This window comes from Nematolebias whitei, chromosome 16, assembly GCF_014905685.2.
Source record: "Nematolebias whitei isolate Nwh7 chromosome 16, NemWhi1, whole genome shotgun sequence".
In the NCBI taxonomy this organism is placed as follows: Eukaryota; Metazoa; Chordata; class Actinopteri; order Cyprinodontiformes; family Rivulidae; genus Nematolebias; species Nematolebias whitei.
Genome location: NC_056513.1, coordinates 25595550 through 25610920, shown reverse-complemented (window position 1 = coordinate 25610920; position 15371 = coordinate 25595550). Strand labels below are relative to the sequence as shown.

General features: G+C 39.8%; 1 protein-coding gene across 1 annotated transcript in view; it reads left to right on the top strand.

Moving 5' to 3' along the window:
- Positions 1-6144: 6144 nt before the first annotated feature.
- sorbs2a (sorbin and SH3 domain containing 2a) overlaps positions 6145-15371 on the top strand; it is a 112301-nt gene continuing 103074 nt past the window's right edge. Inside the window, exon 1 of the mRNA XM_037689834.1 lies at positions 6145-6204. The gene's annotated coding sequence lies outside the window, so the exon portion shown is untranslated. The remainder of the gene's footprint in view (positions 6205-15371) is intronic.

The following is a 15371-nucleotide window of genomic DNA, read 5'->3' as shown; positions in this document are numbered from 1 at the left end:
CTCTGAAAATCAAACAGCATATTGTAACATTTATAAGATTAGTTGAGTCCCACCTAATAGAAACTCGAATTAGAGAAATTGCATTTCCTACGAAAACGCAGTGTGAATGCTTATTGCTGAAGAACTTGCTGAAAAACAGCTGAAATGAGCTAAAAGCATGCTGAAATGTAGCTGAAATGGAAGAACAAGCCTAAGTTTGATGTCTGTTGTTGTGAATGTTGTCATCACTCTTTGTTAAAAACAGGTCTCTCTTGTAAATGAGTCCCCGAGACTCAATGAGACTAACCTGTATAAATAAAAGTTGAATGAAAAGTTAGCAGAAGAAAGCAGAAAGAACACATATTTGCTGAATTTTGTTGAAATAAGCAGAAATTAGCAAACAAAATTAGTAACTTAGCTAAAAAAAAAAAAAGAGGTAAAATTAGCAACAAAAAATTGCTGAAAAGGCAGGAAGAAGCTTAAAATACCAGAAGCATGGAGAGAACACAACTGTGCCTAATTAGGTTTAAAGAAGCAGAAATTAGCTCTAAAAAGTGGAAATGATCTGAAAAAAGGCAGAAATTAAAAAAATAAAATAAAAATAAAAACAGCTGAATAGTAGCTAAAAAAAAAAGCAGAAAGAAGCTTAAATTACAAGAAGGAAGTAGAGAGAGCACATTTTTGCTGAATTAGGCTGAAATTTTTTAATGAGTGCCAAAAATGTGGATTTAACTGAAAATCCTGAAATTAGCATAAAACAGCTAAATAGTAGCTGAAATAGCAGAAAAGGCTAAAACTTGCAGAAATAAGCTGAAATTAGCAGAAATAAGTGAGAAGAAGCACAAAAATGTTATGAAAGGATCACAAAACAGCTGAAAGAAGCTGAAAGTAGCTGTAAAAAAAAAAGTACATTTGCACAAGGAAGCTGAAAGAAGCTGAACCAGAACCAAATGTGAAAGGAGCAGTAAAACGTTGTAAACCGATTTAAAGATTTGAAAGATGTATATATGGGTTCAATTCATTTTCTATGAGACAAAAACGGCAGAAAAGGCTAAATATTTCAAAAAGCTAAAGTTGCACAAATACAAAAGTCATAGCACCCTTCACCTGAAAGAGCTGAACGTTTTGAGATATGATTTGTTGAAAAAGAACAAAACATGTGGAACGAGAAAGATGCTGGAAAAAGTACAGAAGAAAACAGGATCAGAATAGTGGGAATCACTATTTAAAAAAAAAAAAGTTTCAGCACAGCAGTAAACAATAAAGGAGCCAAGTATAAAACAGATTACAAAATTCAAACATGAGAACAAATTGAAATCACAGATGTGCACACTACATTCTCATTTTGCGACGTTTGTATAAAAAAAAGTGGAAAGTTGATCAATTCCACATGTTAAAAGTTGCTCATGCAGCTGTGACGAGTCCGGGCTCAAACGCAGGACTATAAAAGAATAAACATGGAGGAATGCACACTGCTGTTAGTGCAGTCACATCTTACCAGACATGGATGTTGCAGGACTTCAGTCTGCTCCTGTCGACCCCGCGGAGCAGCCAAACACCAAAATAAGGAAATGGAAAACTTGCAAGTCCGGTTTCACTTCTTTCTGCCGTTTGCCACTGAGCCTCTGGTTACCTAAAGGTTTAGTAAAGCTGTAAACACAGTAAAGGGTTTCACTGTAAACATGTGACGATGTGAACTTATTTATATGAACTGTATTCAAGCGTCCTCACTTTATTTGGTACGAGGCCGTCGTTTGTTTGGGACTCTTATTGTGAAGGGCTAAAGGAAGTTGGTTGTGTCTCAGTTCTGATGACGTAAGAGGGAAAAGAGCGCGTATTATTTTCATTTCAGGACAATGCATATTCATCAACATGTCAGCAGTAAGCATCAACGCAACAGCTAATTTCCATCCATTGTCCTGAAACAGGTAAGAACAAAACAAAGAGCAGCGAATACAAACCACAACATGAAATTACAATAAAGATATGACGCCATAACAAAATAAAAAGTAAAGTAATCTACACATGAGTGCACCTCTTGTTACTCTTCAGCCAACGGTTTGATGAAAAAGAAAACTCGTATTATTATAAAAGACGCCTTAAAGGCTAAATAAATACTCGGAGGACGATGCTACTGATGCTAGCACATATTTGCTGTTGGCTAACTGCAGAAGTTTCTCAGTCAGGTCATCTGGACAGTTTCTTTCTTTTTTCTTTGGTTGTTGAGATGTTTCGTCCTTCATCCAAAGGACTTCATCAGTCCCATAAGCAGTCGTGGGCCATCCAGTTTGCTGGTGATGAGAACTGGTGCCCTCCCTCTCCCCTGTCCACTCCTCTGAGGCAGCCATAGTCAAAGTGGTTCAAAACATCAAAGTTCATGCGTAACAATCCAGGTTAAAACGACCTGGATGACCTGACTTAACTTTGTTGGATTTTTTTTTTTTTTACCTGGATTATTGAGCATGGACTTTGATGTTTTGAACCACTTTGGCCATGGCTGCCTCAGAGGAGATGGCGAACTCCAGAATCGTATCACCAGCAAACTGGTTGGTCCACTATGTGAAAGTGCTGCTTGTGGGACTGAGTTTGTTGTGGCTCCTCGGACAGATGAAGTCCTTTGGATGAAGGACGAAACGTCTCAACAACAAAAAAAGAACCGTCCAGATGACCTGACTGAACTTTGTTGGATTTTGTACCTGGATTATGGAGCATGAATGTTTAAGTGTTTAGCATGTGGTGTTTCTTTAAACAGTTTCAGCTCGGCTTTACAACTGTTGGACGAATACCGTTCGAAATGAGTGATTTAATTATGAACCCTACGAAAAGAGGAAATAACCCGCATCTCAACAAGGATCTGAAAGACTCGTGCACATTTACTACGGTTGCGTGTAAAGTTAAGCAGAGACTAATTTAAGAAGCAGCTGCTGCCTCCACTAACTCGACAGGTTTAGTTTGTACACGAGGGCTGTGCCGCTGCTGCCACCAGAAAATCTGTTTACTGGGTATAAAGATCCATCTTTGAACGAGTAAACAAACAAACAACATAAATGAATTCGTTTTAGCTCCTGGTTTTGTTTTATTTGTCTTAAAAACTCAAAAGAAAATTCCATTTGCATGTCTACAAGTTGGGCCTGATTTTACTATTTGTTTTCTTCAAAAAGTCACGCTGATGCAGAACATAAAAAACTGGGAGTTTTTTCTAAAAGTTTGCATTGATGTGTTTAATCATTTTGTTTATTTAAATTCACATATGCACTAAAACAGGGAAATAAACCTTGCTGACGCTAAAAACTTTATCTTGTTTTGCACAAAATAACCACTAGAGGGCCGTGTAACACTGTTCACCACTGCCAGTATGTTCTGCCTTGAAGTGGTCCTTTATTTTTGTGATGCAACTTGTCAAAAAAATAAGAGACAGGAAATGTTTTCACAAATAATTTGTTTGCATAGGTTCTTTCTATCGCTCGCACTGTCCTTCGTTATTATGCGTGCATGTATTCATGAGCTAGGTCAGCTAAAACTATATTAATCCCCAAGGTGTTAAAGGTCGTACGTAAATGGAATAAAGTGATTTTTATTCCACTCTACATGTTGTTGTTCTGGCAGGTCTAGGCTGAAAGTAGGTGCATTACTGAGACACTTAAAGTGACAATAAATCTGGAGATAATGGTATCAGTGAGTCCATTTTAAAAGGTCAGCACTATTAGAAATACAGAAATAACTCAATGTTGATGCTGAACAAAGGCCTTAATTTGAAGCTACTGCTGACCAACTCAACTCTTCTTTTTTGTTTTGTCATCATTAGTGTCACAGACTGACTATTTCCCTTTAGGGCAGTTAGTTAAGAAAGCATTTTAAATTTATGTTGCCTCGTCTGGATTTATTTTTCTAAATCTAAAGTTTATTAATTTTTTTCCTGAAACTCCATGAGAAAACTGTTTTAATAGTCTTCCAAAACAATCCACTTTGATTCACTGCAAGGTCCTTAAAATAACTATTCCATTTTATCTAATGTTCCATTAAATATCACTGACTCCAATCAAAGCTGAGCAATCTAAAAAAAAAACACAAGTCGTAACTTGTTGTCACATCTAATTTTTGACAGCAAACATTTTGCTTTATTTATTTATTTATTTATTTATTTTTTCACTTTTAATTGGTCGTGCTACCAAAAAATCAACTAGTCACTCCAGTTTTAGCCACAAGCTTCAATCGTTAATGCCATCGAATGGATGTTTTTGCCTATTAATGATATAGCAGGCAACAACAAGTAAAAATTTTGTGGTTTAAATTTGTAAATTTGTTGATTATTTACTGAACTGATTTATTTATTTCTCCTCCTCCACCATAATCCTCAGCACTGGCCCCCCTCAGGGCTGTGTGTTGAGCCCCCTCCTGTTCACTCTGCTCACATATGACTGCACACCTACCCATCTAGGCTGTCATTTTGTAAAGTGTGCAGACGATACAGTAGTGGTTAAATGCATCACAAACAATGATGAGCTGCTGATTATCCATGCTGCTGATCTCTTGCCTTCATGCTGCTATATTCATACCCATCTGCTCATTACAGACTCCTGTTCAGGCGGCTGTTTAACCGTATTGTTTTACATTATTAGTGTTTAGCGTATATCTTAGTGTATATCCTAGATCCTTATATACTGTTTTGTTTTATACTTTATATTTTTGCTATTTTTGGGGTGTAACTGGGACCTTGAGTACACAATTTCATTCCACCTCATGTACCACATGTGATGAATGACAAAAAAGTACCTTGAACCTTGAAACGTCAAAGCTTGAGGATGTTAGAAACAAATGTGTTACTGTTCTTCATTTTATGAGCTAATGTTGCTAAAGAGATAAATAAAACAAGTTTGTTCGTTGTTTCTATGCAGAACCTTGTACAGATGGATGACTGGATTATTTTGATCATTTATACACCTCTGGATAATTCCTTTAACCCTGCCAATCCTTGACACTTTGTTAAAAATTTCCTTTTTTTTTCTGAGTGGGTTGAAAAGAAAGAACTAAATGTTAGTGAAGGAGTTATTTTGTGTCTGATACCATTTAGTAGTTTTGCTTCAATGGTTGCCTAACGGTACTTTACAGACGAGTATACACACCCAATTTTTGGTGATCATTTTCTGTACTTTAAGCAAAATTGAACTTCATATAACTGTGTGATCTCGAACATGTGCAAATTTGCTTTCTAACAAAGAGAACTGCAACCAGTTGGTGTGTGGGGTGCATCTAAAATTCCTTACAACCCCCTTTGGCACACTTTATTGACATTTTTCTGGTTTTCCATCCACTTTGCTAATAGATAAATAGATGAATGGAGGGCTTTGACTTTGTGACCTTCTAACTCAGCATGTTTAGTCTCTGGTAAATGGATTGATATTGTGAATGGGGATGACAGCGCTGCATTTCTTTGAAACACAGCTTTGCAGTCTGTTCATTCAACCTTTTATTTGTTTACACAGGTTAGTCTCTTTGAGCCTCAGGGACTCATTTACAAGAGAGACCTGTTTGCAGCTTGTAAAGACCACATTCATTACCACCATTAGGAAAACTTGCCATACTCCCCAGACTTAAAGAACACCTTTCCATCCCCCGTTTTCCCTCTTTTATCCTCCACTCTGATAATAAAGCAGCTTCTTCTTGGGATAGACCTCAGGTCACCTGGTTGGTTCACCCTGCAGCTAAGCTGAGCCAGCTTACAGGGCTTTGTGCCAATGGCTGGACTCCCAAAGACCTGTTAAAAGCAAAGACAACCTGCATGATCAGCAGGGTGGTTTGGGAATTATCTTTAATAATATGAGAGAGATAAGATGTGGGAGATTTTTGCCAGCTGAAACCAACATAAATCTATTGGATGTGATTCAGGAGAGAACCGTCTCCTGCCAGAAATCCCAAGGTGCTATAAAGAAGAAGCATTTTCAGTCAAAAGATGAAGCTCAGGTCGGAGCAAGATGAATGACTCCACTCTGGAGTGAAGAATCAACACTGAGGACAGACCTGCAGCGAGTAAGTTGCATGGCTGTCTATGTTTATGTCCTGGCTGGCTCACTGACTGCACTCGTGCAAAAGGGATAAGTGTAAGGAGGCAGCGGCTCCATCAATGAGAGTGTGTGTGCCACATTCTTCATCCGGTCGGACTGACTAAATCTCCTCTCTGGTTTGCAAAACGGATCTCTGGAGCGTTGGAATGCATGGAAATGAAAGGTGAGTTTACCCTCTCCTGGTTATTCATGGCTGCATGTAGTGGATGATACACTGTACACAGAGATGTGTATGCGCTTTACACTCTTTTCGTTTTCTCCAACATCTTTAGTAATACTGTAAACAGTTGTTAATCCTCGGTTATTAGTACACCTTAAAATCTGAAAGATTACTGGAAGGCTGTGTTATTTTAGCACTTTCAGGCAAAAGGGTGAATAAAAGATTGTAGATGGAGAGATGAGATGAAAGAAAATACAGACATATTCAGGCACAGAAATGGGAAGTAGGAATGTAGCATGTTCTTTCTGCCTCATGCAGAAAAAAGCACTGCAGTATTCCCCCATACCCCCCCCCCCACCCCATATCCCCCACCCACACACACCAGTTCGCTGACCAATGATGTTTGGAGGTCAGAATCTAAGCTCTGCTGCTGAAGAAGGCGCAGCTTGTTCATGACTGCACAAGCAAGGAACGGGAGGAAATGTATAGCGCAAGACAAAACAATACGCGTGCACTTCATTTTCATTATAGGCTTCAGAGAATACAGATGGTGTTCCGCGCTAGAAGATTGTAGATGACTCCACACGGCGTGTCACTCTGCACAGGACTGTTGGATGCATGAGAATGAGATGCTCAGTAGCCAAATGCAGACGACTGCGATTAACACCAGTGGTTCTTTATTTGCAGAGAAAACACTGTGATCTGCTACAGCTCTGCAGTAACAAACAATTTTATAGATTTCCACCCCCACCCCCCAACCCCCAAGCAGTCATGGTATGTGTTTCACTCACTGGCTGGTGCTCATTAAGTGCTGACTCGGGTCTCCTCTCACTATAAGTGGTCCCCGGGGGCCGGCGGAACGTCAAGACCGAGGTGGAATCAGCAGTGTCTCTTTGCAGTGCAGTTTTAGAGAAATGCAAGGGAGGTAGGATTTTTATTTATTTATTTATTTATTTGGGGGTATATGAGGGCCACGGCTCAAAAACTGTCTGACTCACCACAGACCTGATCAGTGTTGCAGCTCAGTTACTGAATGATTCTTGCACTAAAATATTTGAATACAAAGAACATCAGCAAGAGCTCTGTAAACGCAGAAGTTTGGAGCAATTAAATGATGAAAAAAGCAAATGTTAGTCACACTGATTGTTTCAGCATGTTTTAAAATGTAATATTAGACCTAATATGTAAACACAAGAGACTTAAATGTGTATTTGTTGATTTCGTTTGGGCCTTTTGTGGATGTGAAGAGAACTACCATTACTTCAGCTTGTTTACAGTTTGCTTCAGATGTCGGCAGCCTTTATGATCAAAAGAGACATTTTTACACCTTCATTCACTAAATTTAATGTGTCGAGAGCCGCAACAACTGCTACAACTGTGATTATCAACTAGTGGCCCATGGGCCACATCACGTTTGTTGTAGGAGACTTGTGGCCAGTAGGGGTGAAATTATAACACTAAAAATATCTAATGATTTTTAACATTTATTGATATTTTTGCAATTTAAGACAAATGAAAAGACCAGCTTGTTGTTAAAGGGGGTGGGAGTGTAGTTTTTTTTACATCTATAAATAAAAAAGAACTGCATACGTATGTGATTTTTTAATTGTGGAAAAAATAAGTATAGAATTAAAACAGAAAGTTAAAGTGAGTATTTTGCAAAAGAAACGGCAGGAAAACTGCTAAAACTAGTACATTTTTTGTGGATTGTATAACCAATAACATTCAGTGTTATGTTAGTTTTGGTCAAAGCTTGAAAGAGCTGCTGCAGAGGGACCAAGTGGTGGCTCCAGGGCCGTAGATTGCAGACCCCTGGTTTAGATCAAGTTGCTCTGTACAACAAGACACATTCAACATGTGTGCCACATTGTTTTCTTGATCCTGTTTTGATTGTACAAAAGCTGCTGCCGTTATTTGTTGCAAACGTGTTTTATGGAAACAAACATGTAATGTGAAAATGACAGCGCTTCCAAGATTTATAAATTAGGGTTTGCATGAATGAAAGCTCTGAGAGTGGAACTGTTTCAAGATGGTAGCTTTCCACTTTGATTCTCTGCTCAGCCTGATTCAAGATGGCTGCCACAGCCAACTGACCATAAAAACTTTAAAAATTGATATAACTTTGTCAATTGCATATATTGATCAGATGTTTGATGTAGTAGTAGCTACAAATCACCCACAACACTTCTTCTAATTCAGAATCAGCTTTATTTAACTTTTTTAGATTTTTCTACCTGGATTATTGAGCATGCATCAGGATAATCAGCTTTAATGTTGCACCGAAGTGCAACGATATTACATTTCAGTACAGCCCATCTGAGAGAAACACAACAAACAGACATGGGGAGACGGAGGTGACTGAGGCTGATGCCTTCAAGAGGCGCAGCCCTTTTTTTTCAGATAAGGAAAAAGAAACACAAGGAGGAATGTAGGTGTAAAAAAAATCAAATCTTGCACTGTGTCCTAGATGGGGCACAGTGTGAAAGTTGTAATAAAATGACCTCAGCACATGAAACAGCAACATACTGATGACTTCATAATACATTTATACATGAGGAGGCCGATGGGGGCTGTGAGTTGTCCGTGGACACTGCCAGAAAGTCCCATAGTCCTGATAGAGATGGCACAGTGTCTTATCAGCCGGCTCAACTCTGATACAGATCCATAGATGTCCTCGGGAGGGGAACGATGGGGGGGGGGGGGGGGGGGGCAGAGTTTCTCGTTCACATAAACAACCAGGCGAAGTTGAGATAGCTGGCCAATTCAAGGCCGAGTGGGGAGGCCAAATTCAATTGTTTTGGGTCAGGCAGCATCTGCTTGAATTTCCATGTCTGCCTTCATAGTTCTACTGGTACGTCTCACTGGCGATTCCAAACATCCAAATTTTATGGTCACACTGCCGGACCAAGCTTGTAGCCTTCTCCAAGGTCGATTCTTTCCCGCCAGTGAGTCTCAGGAGCCGCAAGTGCGGCCTGCGATTCTCAGAAATCGTTTCTCATGCAGCATCTGAGTCTGAGACCTTACCACGCAGTACATTCCTTCATACAAGGCAGGCAGCTTTACAATTGCCATAACTTCTGCCGCCGTCTTCCGAGTTTGTTGATATGCCAGATACCCGCCAACACCAGAAAGCAGAAATCCAGTTATCATAAATCTAATTATGTCTGCACATTCAACATACCCAATGGACAATACAGACAGACACACCATCTTCCATTGGCCCCAGGAATAAATAGTGTATCCAGCTGCGAGTGTCCCTTCAGGGCATGAGCGCTCTCCTTCACCCAGTCTTCTCATCGAGAGAATTTTATCAATTTTGTTGAGAGACCAGCTGACCCGATCCATAATTTACAATTCGGAGGATATGTAGTGAGAAACTGCAATAAGAATCACAAGACAAAGAACAAAGCAGGAGAGAGGCTAGGAGGGAAAAGCATCCGTCCTCATCGAGAACAAGCCGTAAAAATTGCTAACTGATTGGAAGATCTTTGGCCAAAATCTTGCATGGAGCCAACCCTCTTTGTCTGTTAACAAAATATCTCTTGAACCATTGGATGTATTTCAATGAATCGTTCAAGAAATGATCCAACCCATTAAAGATGACTGTCACAGTCAACTGATTAAAAAAAAAAAACACAAATATGGCTATACTAGTCAATATTGTGTTATGACCTTTATTTATACAGTCTCATTGAGTCACGAGGACTCATTTTCAAGACAGACCTGTTTGGGAGCAGATGGTGGGGGTTAAGGGCCTTGCTCAAGGGCCCAAAGTCGAGCAAATGAGGGTGGAGGCAGTTGTGGGTGTTTCCCCATTTCCACCCACATTTGGATGTTGTCGGTCCGGGGAGTTGAACCGGCGACCTTCCGTTCACAAGCTCACTTTCTCTAACCTCTGCGCCTTCACTCCTCCACAATCAGTCACCATTCACAACACATACTGTAAGCGCTACTCATTGCACAAGAACTTGGTTGAAAACTCCTGCATTAACTGTTTCTGTCAACCTTTATTGTCTGTTAGCAAAATATCTCAGGAACCACTGAACAGATTTTATGGAAACCATTCAAAAAGTCCGTGTCAGCTTTTATAACCCTAAAAGAGCACTGAGGTGCTGTTAGTGCAGCCGAGGGCTAAATTAAAGCACAGAGGTGATTGGGCTTTTGCAGCAGCAGCCCCCAGACTCTGGAACAACCTGCCTCTTGAAATTCATCCTGCAGAGTCTGTGCAGTCTTTTACATCCTGCCTGAAAAACTCACTTCTTTACATTGACTCTGAACTCAAGTTCAGTTTGAGTTCCATTAGAAGTTTTGAAGTTGTGACGTTTGTCTTTGTTTTTAGGCTATCTTATTATACTTGTAGATTTTCTCAATGTCTGTTTTTTTTATAATTTGTTTTATGGTTGTTTGTTCCTGTATGTTCTTAACCTCCTTGTGAAACACCTTAGTCAACATTGTTGTTTTTAAATGTGCTATATGAATAAAATTGACATTCACATTGAAAAAGTTATCTTAACTTGAGGAATCAATAACTCAAGATGGCCTCCACAGCCAAATGACATTAGCCAACACAATAATGACTGCAACACGGTGAATTTAAAAGATAACAAATATTGCATATTATTTTCAAGGTTTCACCAAAACAGCCACAACTCTCATTTTCTCAGTATAAAATGATCTAAGTCTACAGTGGTGCTTGACAGTATGTGAATCCTTTATAATTTTCTACATTTGTACATAACTATGACCTAAAATATTCTCAGATTTTCACACAAGTCCCAAAAGTAGATATAAAGAACCCAGTTAAACAAATGAAACAAAAATATTATACATGATCTTTTATTTATATTTATTATGTTATCATATTTATTATATATATTATATGCATTTATATTTATTATTGGGAGCTCTGTCCTGAGGAGCTATCGCTGTGTGGTGGAGAGCGTTCTCTGCACCTGTACCACCATGTGGCATGGCAGAGGGAGGCTGCGACTGGGGAGCAGCCTTCCTACCACTTGGGACATCTACACATCATGATGCGAGGGAAGGCGCTCCGCATCATGAAGGACCCCACTCATCCTGCACACAGTCTGTTTCAGCCCCCCTCCCTCCCCGCCCAAGCAGGCAACTGAGGAGCATTCAGAGCAGCTGTCAGTGCTGAACCCGAGCTGCACTTAATTCAGCCTCATCTTACTTTTTTAAAAACTTTATTTATTTATGCTCACATGCACGCACACATGTGTGTAAATGTGTATATATTTATACTCTTTTTACATTTATTTATTTGTTAATTGTTAGTTTTCTTTATCTGGGAACTGAGTTCGAATTTCGTACCGTTAACATGCAAATGTGAACTGGTATGACAATAAAAATCCTTGAATCTTCATTTATTGAGGGAAATGATCCATCCATTATCTTTACCCGCTTATTCCATTTTGGGTCACGGGGGTCGCTGATGCCCATGTCCAGCAATCACTGTACCAGGGGCGGGGTACACCCTGGACGGGTCGCAAGTCCATCACAGGGACACATAGAGACAAACGAGACAAACAACCATTCACTCTCTCACTCACACCTAGGGACAATTTAGAGTTACCAATCAGCCTAACATGCATGTTTTTGGTCTGTGGGAGGAAACCGGAGTACCCGGAGAAAACCCACGCATGCACAAAGAGAACGTGCAAACTCCACCCAGAAAGGCCCCTGGACCGGGGTTTGAACCAGGGACCTGCTCGCTGAGAGGCAGCAGCTCTACCAGTTGTGCCACCGTGCTGCCCCGGAAATGATCCAATATTACATATTTGTGAGTGATGTGAACCTCTAGGGTTATCAGTTAATTTGAAGGTGAAATTAGAGTCAGGTGTTTTCAATCAATGGGATGATGATCAGGTGTGAGTGGGCACCCTGTTTGATTTAAAGAACCGGAATCTAACAAAGTCTGATCTTCACAACATGTTTGTGGAAGTGGATCATGGCACGAACAAAGGAGATTTCTGAGGATCTCAGAAAAAAGGCTGGAAAATGTTACAAAACCATCTCTTAAGAGTTTTGACTCCACCAGTCCACAGTCAGACAGATTGTGTACAAATGGAGGAAATTAAGAGCATTGCTACCCTCCCCAGGAGTGGTGGACCAACAAAGACCGCTCTAAGAGCAAGGCGTGGAATAGTCTGCGAGGTCACAAAGGACTCCAGAGTAACTTCTAACTACTGAAGGTCTCTCTCACATCGACTAATGTTGATGTTCATGAGTCCACCATCAGGAGAACGTTGAAGAACAATGGTGTGCATGGCAGGGTTGCAAGAAGAAAGCCACTGCTCTCCAAGAAGAACATTGCTGCTCATCTGCAGTCTGCTGAAGATCACGTGGACAAGCCAGAAGACTGTTGGAAGAATGTTTGTGAACGGATGAGACTAAAATAAAACTTTTTGGTTGAAATGAAAATGTTTATGTTCTAAAGGGTTCACAAACATTCAAGCACCACTGTACAACTCTGGTATGAACGGCAGTGGGTGATATGCAGTCCTTCAAGGAATGTTAGGCCTTTACTTGTTTAATATGATCCAGATACAGATGTAGAATACCAATGGAGTCAGAGAGTGATATCTCAAAACTCACATATAAGGACAAGTATGTTATAAAAGCACTAAGAGTTCTTTTGAAATATGTTTTTGTTGAGATATAAATATGTAGATCTTCCCATGACATTTCTCTTTGGTTAATTTCTCTGCACTGCAAGTGCATCTAAAAAAAAAGTGAAAAGTGCTATTTGGTTTGTCAATTATTTCCAAAAATGAAGATTCGTTACACAGAGTGAAATATGTCAAGCCTTTATTTCTTGTCATTTTGATGATTGTGACATACAAATAATTGAAAAAACTAAATTCAGTGACGCAGGAAATTAGAACATTGCATAACCAGCTTTTAGTCATTTTGTTTTTTCATAATTAGTAAGCTGGGCAGCATGGTGGCGTAGTTGGTAGAGCTGTTGCCTCGCAGAAAGAAGGCCGCCGGTTCAAATCCCTGCTCGGGACCCCTTTGGGTGGAGTTTGCATGCTCTCTCCGTGCATGTGTGGGTTTTCTCCGTGTACTCCAGACCAAAAACATGCATGTTCGGCTGATTGGTAACTAAATTGTCCCTAAGTGTGAGTGAGAGAGTGGATGGTTGTTTGTCTCTATGTGTCCCTGTGATGGACTGGAGACCCGTCCAGGGTGTCCCCCACCCCTCACACTGTGATCGCTGGACATGGGCACCAGCGACCACCGTGACCCAAAATGGAAGAAGCGGGTAGAGATAAAGGATGGATGGATTATTTGTAAGCTGTAATAATCAAAATTAAAAGAAACAAAGGCTTAAAATATGCCACTCCATGTGTAATAAATCTATATATGAGTGTATCTTTCGGAAATTATTGACAAAAATATAGAACATTTTCAAGATGTTCTTATCTTTTTAGATGCACCTGTCTGTTCAACCTCCATAGCTGAAACCACAAATATTTCTCTGGGTCCTGTGGTCACAGTGGTTTACTGAAACCTTTTGATGTAGCAGTGTCGAGCTGTTACCAAAGAAGGAAAATATTCAGGAGCTGCATTCCTCCAAGAAAAAAAAAAAAAAGGGACCGGATTACCCCACCCTTAAAACAACAGAACATAAACAATCAAAGGTTCAAATTGAAGATTAAAAGTGAGATTAATTGTTTGACAGGATGAACACTTTTGAGTTTTCCCTGCTGCTCTTCCTTTAAAACTGCTTCCTCTTTTGACACAAACATCTTTACTTCTTGTCATTTTTATTGCTGTATAAATCCTCCCACAGCGACTCTGTGTAGGATCTCAGCCTGTGCACTCTTATGTCCCACTGCTTGTGTGTGTTTTGTCTGTACTCATCTGGCGCTGTGGCTCCTCTGTCCCCTGATCCCTCTCCTGGAAGTACAGAGATTTATTGAGCCATTAGTTAATTAGAGACCTGAGAAAATCTGAAAGTCCATCCTGAAGATTTACAGCCTGAATCCAATAAACCCGGGACAGAAGTCTGGGGCACTTTTATTTCATAAATGCTGTACAGACCCATTTGAAAGAAGCTGAATAAAACAACTATTTATTTATTTATTTATTTATTATGCCACCTCAAAGAAGCTTTCACAAATCTAGAACATTATAAAATCATAAATACATTCAAAATCAAAGTGGAATATGAGACAAGAGATCGACATTTCAGCTTTTATTTACAGATGTTAGCATCTGGGTTTGTAGCCACATGTTAAGGTGAGCAAAAGTATTGCAAGTCTTAAAATAAATTAAAGTGAATAATATCTAATAATAGCTAGAGAAATTGCATTTCCTGCAAAAAAAGAAGCAGTGAGAATGCTTATTGCTGAATGATTTTTGGTGAAAGCTGCTGAAGAAGTTTTTTATTTTTGTTTTTATTTAACCTTTATTTTATACAGGTAGTCTCATTAAGTCACGAGGACTCTTTTCCAAGAGAGACCTGTTTTAAATAGACAACACACAGCGTACAGATAACGGTACACATGAACAAAAGGCAATTAAAACAAAAAGTGTTATAAAAACAATGTTACTGTTAGCAGCATGGTCCTGTTAGCAGACCTGTTGCTTGCTCAGGATGGGAGACTGCAACGAAGCCAAGATTCAACTTGTCTGCTGCCTCCTTAGAGAACTTTACTAAATGGCTTTTCTATGTATGTGAATGTTCCTGTAAAGTGCCCTGAGAACTTTGTTGTGATTTGGCGCTATATAAATAAACTGAATTGAGTGTGGTCCTGCCAGCAGCACGTTACTGTTATCAGTGAGGTTCTGTTAACGGTGCTGTCCTGCCAGCAGCATGGTTCTGTTAGTAATGTGGTTCTGTTTGCAGTGTGATCCTGTTAGCAGCATAGTCTTGTTTGCAGCATGGTTCTGTTAGCAGCGTTGTACTGTTAGCAGCGTGGTGCTGTTAGCAGTGTAGTCTTGTTTGCAGCATGGTCCTGTTAGCAGCATGGTACTGTTAGCAGTGTGATTCTGTTAGCAGTGTGGTCCTGTTTGCAGCATGGTACTGTTAGCAGTGTGGCTCTGTTAGCAGCATGATCCTGTTAGTAATGTGGTTCTGTTAACAGTGTGGTCTTATTTGTAGTGTGGTCCTGTTAGCAGTATGGTCCCGTTAGCAGCATGGT